Below are 6192 nucleotides of genomic sequence, written 5' to 3'. Positions count from 1 at the left end.
GTGAATTATATGAGCTGTTTATGTCTTTTGAATATTAACCCATTATGAGTTGTATCATTTGCAAATGTTTTCCCCCATTTGGTAGGTTGTCTTTTCATTTTGTTGATGGTTTCCTTTGCTGTGCAATGCTTTGAAGTTTAATTAGGTCCCATTTGTTTATTTTTGTTTCTGTTTCCTTTGCCTTAGGAGATAGATCCAAAATAATATTGCTAAGATTTATGTGATAGAGTGTTCTGCCTGTTTTTTTCTAGGAGTTTTATGGTTTCAGGTCTTACATTTAGGTCTTTAATCCATTTTGAGTTTATTTTTCTAAGGTGTGAGATAATGTTCTAATCTCATTATTTTACATGTAGCCATCCAGTTTTTCCAGCACCTCTTGCTGAAGAGACTGTCTTTTCTGCATTGTATGTTCTTGCCTCCTTTGTTGTAGATTAATTAACCATAATCACATGAGTTTATTTCTGGACTGGGCTCTGTATTCTGTTCCACTGATGTATGTGTCTGTTTCTGTGCCAATACCATACTGTTTTGATGACTCTAGCTTTGTAGTATAGTCTGAAGTCAGGGTGCATGATACCTCCGGCTCTATTTTTTTTTTTTTCCTCAAGATCGTTTTGGCTATTTGGGGTCTTAAATGTTTCCATACAAAGTAATATAATTTAATTATTTAATTCATTCAATAATAGTATGTTTATAGTCACAATCAGTAACAAAATCATTTCCTTGTTTTTCTCATTAAAAATTTTTTTCATTCCTCTGATTTTAAAAAATTGGTTTTTGTTCTTCTACTCCATAAATTTATGGAGAAGTGTTGTGTTTTTCTGCTTTACTTTTACAGTCCTCAGCAAATTTTGGCTTAAAAACATTCAGTAGTGTTTTACAGTTTTTGTGGGAAAAAGTTCACCTTTCCACAGATCACACTGAAGTTTGTTCAAGGAAGATTTAGCTAAAGTTTCTTCATTCAGTTATTCATCAAACGTTTATTATATTTAAGGCACTGTGAGGCACAAGGGATACTGTGAGGCACTGTGAGGCACAAGGGATACTAGAATAAATAAGACACCATCCAGATCCTCCAAAGGCTCATAGTCTATTAGGAAAGACAGAGAAGTAATTTAAAATAGCAACAAATTAAAATGAGTGCTACTGGTGATAAATATAAGAAGAAATTATAACTTCACAGGAAGGATTTAATTAGGCTTAGAGTGATCTAGAAAGTCTACTTAAGGATCAACAATTGTACATGAGTTTGAAAGATGACTGTGCTTGCCAGAAGCAAGAACTCAAGGAAAAAACATCACAGATCCAGGGCACTGCAAGTACTTTATCATAACGGAACACAGTAAGGAAGTACTGTGCAGAATAGCAGAAAATGAGACAATGAAGAGTAGATGGGGCCAAAAAAAAATAATAATAATGCCCTTGTGAATTATACTTGGTATACAAGTATTATATCTGAATTTTATTCTGTGGATTATGGGAAGTCATTGCAAGATTTTAAGCAGGAGTAATGATCATATCTGAGTTTTTGAAATATCATTCTGGCTGCAGAGAGGAGAAGGATTATATCAGAGGTTGGCAAACTTTATCTATAGAGGGCCAGATCATAAATATTTCGGGCTTTGTGGGCCATGCAGTCTCTGTCACAACTACTCAGCTGTGCTACTGTAGCATAAAAACAACAGTAAACAACAGGTAAATAAATAAGCATAGCTGTGTTCCAATAAAATATTTTTTTAAAAAACGGGTAACAGACTGGATTTGGCCCATGAGCTATATAGTTTGCCAATCCCTGAATTAGATGATTTGTCCCAAAGCAACAAGATCAGTTAGGAAATGATTGCAGTAATCCAAAGAGTGATAATGAGAGCTTGAACTGAAGCAGTGGATGTGAAATTGCAGAGAAGGACATGATTCCAGAAACATTAAGAAGGTAGAAATGTCAGGACTTGATAACCAATTGGATGTTGTGGCTGAGGGGGCAGAAGTCGGGGAGGACTCCAGAGTTTATAGTTTTAGTGATTGGAAAGATCATGTTGCCACCAATAAAAATGGAAAAAAATAAAAGGTCAGGAGATTCAGTGATGCAAAGATTTCACCAGGGTGTGAGTTATAGTTTGTTTTTTGTTTGTTTTTTGGTTTTTTTGCAATACACGGGCCTTTCAATGTTGTGGCCTCTCCCGTTGCGGAGCACAGGCTCCGGACGCGCAGGCTCAGCGGCCATGGCTCACGGGCCTAGCCGCTCTGCGGCATGTGGGATCTTCCCGGACTGGGGCACGAACCCATGTCCCCTGCATCAGCAGGTGGACTCTCAACCACTGCACCACCAGGGAAGCCCTATAGTTTTTTTTTAATTGTTGCAATACAATAAGTATTTTTAATCACAAAATATGTAATAAACATGTTTAATATAAAATTATATTTTTTCCACTTAATCTGTAGACTATTTTGTTCTAGGAAATTAAGTCTGCTCACTTAAGCTGTAAATGAACTCTCTCACCAGTCCTGTATTACTTAGGTTCCCTTGATAAACAGAAAACTTCAGACTCTCTTGGCCTAACTTTTTCTTTTCATACTGTTTGAGATAAAGAATACTTCTAGCAGTTTCAAGTCTACTAAAAACGTGTGAAAACACTTTCTCCTACACCTTGTAGGCCCTGTTTACACAAAATGCTGAGTTGATGGACCATAAATCTCACCCAGTTGACAGTTCCCAAGTTCCTATATAACACACCTTGATCTCTGTTGCTTTAGTATGAGTGAGTATCAGATCATGTGAGAGGAGAATATGTGTGCTGTAAAAACTCAGAGGATAGGGGCTTCCCTGGTGGCACAGTGGGTAAGCATCCTCCTGCCAATGCAGGGAACATGGGTTTGATCCCTGGTCCGGGAAGATCCCACATGCTGCAGAGCAACTAAGCCTGTGCACCACAACTACTGAGCCTGCACTCTTGAGCCTGTGCGCCACAACTACTGAAGCCCATGCACCCTAGAGCCCGCATGCTGCAGCTGCTGAGCCCATGTGCTGCAGCTACTGAAACCCCCGTACCTAGAACCCATGCTCTGCAACAAGAGAAGCCACCGCAATGAGAAGCTCGCACACCACAACGAAGAGTAGCCCTGGCTCACTGCAACTAGAGAAAGGCCACACGCAGCAATGAAGACCCAACGCAGCCAAAAACATAAATAATTTTTTTTTAATTGAAAAGAAAATAGTACACTTGGTATTAAGAGGGATATGAAAATAAAGTAATAATAGTGTTTTAAAAAATAAATAAAAAAACACAGAGGATAAAACTCAGAAAGAAATAAAGCTCTGGAAAATAAATCATTACCCTATGTATCCTACTTATAGTGATTGTAATTTATAGAAGTCAGTTCTCAGTAACTATAAAGCCAACTGGTATGTCCATCCTCATTTCTTCTCTTGCTTTTCTTTTTTCTGTTCTCTGTTAGTTCCTTTCTTATTTCTCTTTTGCCATACCTTTCTTCTCCTTTTCAAGTTTCACTCTCTCTCTTTTTATCTTCTCATCATCTTCCTTATTTCTAGTCTATTTTAAACTCCCTTTCTTCATCTAGTCAAACACATGTTTTTGTGAGGAACTATCACAACTTTTTTTAAAGATAACCTTCATTAACTAAGCGTTCCTTTTAAACTGGAGAGAGACAAAGACAGATTGATGGAGAGAATTGTTTTCTGATTTTTTAAGCCTAAAGCATGCTATATAATGAGAATATACAAAAGAGTACTACTTTAAGTCATTTTATGAGTAGTATATAAGGAATACATCTAGCGTTGTTGGTGCCTAAAGCTAAATAGTACAAAATTAAGTATGAGAGTAAATAATTACTTTTAACAAAAGCAATCAAAACAGACTGAAAATTTTTTAAAGATTACAAATGCTATATACATCTCAAATACCAGAAAAATAATGTAATATTTTTGTGAATTAACTATGTGACACATCTCTATGATAATTCCCCCCCCCCATCCTTTGGCTTCATATTCTTCGACTCCTTCTTCAAATGGCAATGAGTTTACAATATTCCCTGTAGAAAGCATAATGGTCCAGCTACAAGTTTGTGCCCTAAAACAGGAACATGAAGTGAGTCCTATCTCATGCAATTCCTATTAATAAAGAACAAAATGAGTAGTACATTTGCAACTGCCTCTGCTCCATTATCAAATACGTTCCTGACAAGAGAAAAACTCCATTTTGATTGGAGTCTGATTGGAGTGAGAAACAAATCCTATAACTTTTCACATATGATGATTGGAAGAATTTTCCAAAGATCAGTTCTAGTCGATACATTTCCAGCATATTTATCCTCCACTACCCACATATTACTGGTGGAAGCCTTCCATGATAATTCCAAGCAGAGGGGAGACATTGCAGGCTTAGAGAAAGGGCACGGAAGGACTCTGAACAGTGCTTACTCATCTAATTAATATTTCAAAGAAAGTTGATAGCAAGAAATTGTACTTTCCTGATGATTTACTGAAAATAGTTTACCAGGAGCAACACGCTACTGAGAATCTACTAAGCTTCTCAAAAAGCAAACCATTTTCATTCTGAGGAAGGTTTTATTTTTTACATTTTTTTAGAAACTGCTTTTTTTCCATCAACCTATTTCCATTTTAAGAGTTTGTAGAAGAACAGCTTAAGACCACTCAGTGGTTGTTCCTACCCACTCAGTGGCCTGAGCAGTGGGAGCTGCAGACCAGTCTTCAGTGGGGAACTGCTGAGTAGGCACAGAGGGCAGCTGTACACCTTCGGACCAGTCCGCCGCTTCAGGTTGGGCAACAGTGAACTCAGGAGCTAGAGCAGTCCATTCACCCTGAAACTCCTCCTTGGCCACAGCCTTCTCAGCTGCCGCCTGCTCTTCCTTTGCAATCTCTTCAGGATCTCTGTAGAAGTAGAGATCAGGTATGACCTCCCATGGTTGTTCACAGGGGATGGTCCCACGCATGCGCAGAACTTCCCGGGCAAGCATCCACCACATCAAGCCCACTGAGTGAACTCCCTTGTTGTTGCACGGGATGGCAATGTCCACATAACACAGAGGAGAGTCTGTGTTACACAGAGCAATGGTAGGCAGGTTAACATAAGAGGCCTCTGTGAGAGGCTGGTGGTCAGCCCTGGGATCAGTAACCACCAGAAGTCTTGGCTCCCGGAAGGCTGCCTGGATCTGGTTCGTGAAGGTTCCAGGAGTGAAGCGGCCAGCAATAAGAGTGGCTCCAGTGGCAGCAGCAAACTTCAGCACAGCTCACTCGCCAGTATTCCTGGAGGATGTGACACTGACATCAGCTGGGTTTTCAATGGCAACAATGGCACGAGCTGCCAACAGAAGCTTCTCCCAGGTTCTCTTCAGATTTATGATGTAGATGCCATCACTTTTCCTTTTGTAGATGTACTGTTCCATTTGGAAGTCAAGGTTGGTGCTACTTAAGTGGGTTCCTGCTGCAAGGAATATGAGGACATCCTCCTCCTTCATTTGCAGGACATCAAGGGCTCCAAACATTGTGAACGTTTCCATTTAAGTTACGATGGGAATCCAGAACAATGCCGTCTGGACCCCTGTCTAGGTAGTGGGGAAAGGAACAAGTTTTTGTTTTTAGCAGTGTTCTGATGTCAGCAAGATTTGGGAAAACAGTCTCCAGTAATTCCAGGTTAACAAACTTTGCCTATTTCCCCCCTTTCCTTTGAAAATCCTGCTGACAGGTAACAATTATAAATTAGTGCACACCAAACTCTAAATAACTGAGAAGAGCATTTCTCAGTCTGTGTTCCTTGGAACACTAGTTTCCAGCAATGTTAGTTGTGTTATATGAAATGCTGCATGCTCTTTCTTCTTTGAGTGTCAAAAGACATATTTGTATGTTAAAGACTCAGTGAATTTTGCATAGATAAACCTATTTAACATTGTTTAACGAAGTTTTTCCCAAATATGTATGACTGTGGAATCACACACACACACACACACACACACACACACACTTGTGGGGTTCGGGGGGCAGTTAGTGAAATAGCTAAAAGAGTATTCTGTAGTTTGGAAAATGACGTCTCCCAAAGAAATCAAAACCAGAGCTAAAAGAATGAGACTTCAAGCCTAGAATTTTAGGTGAATGGAGACAGTAGGCATTTTATAGCTCCTAAAATCGTTTCGGTAGGCAGTCATTTGTCATTATTC

The 6192-nt window shown here is 39.1% G+C and overlaps 1 pseudogene; it reads right to left on the bottom strand.

Annotated features, from left to right (window-relative positions):
* Positions 1 to 4662: 4662 nt before the first annotated feature.
* Positions 4663 to 5523, bottom strand: LOC132489279 (small ribosomal subunit protein uS2-like; annotated as a pseudogene).
* Positions 5524 to 6192: the final 669 nt, after the last annotated feature.

The sequence above is a fragment of the Mesoplodon densirostris genome, chromosome 4 (genome assembly GCF_025265405.1).
Source record: "Mesoplodon densirostris isolate mMesDen1 chromosome 4, mMesDen1 primary haplotype, whole genome shotgun sequence".
Taxonomy (NCBI): domain Eukaryota; kingdom Metazoa; phylum Chordata; class Mammalia; order Artiodactyla; family Ziphiidae; genus Mesoplodon; species Mesoplodon densirostris.
The sequence above is the reverse complement of the archived record's forward strand: the minus strand, read 5'-3'. Positions and strand labels throughout refer to the sequence as shown.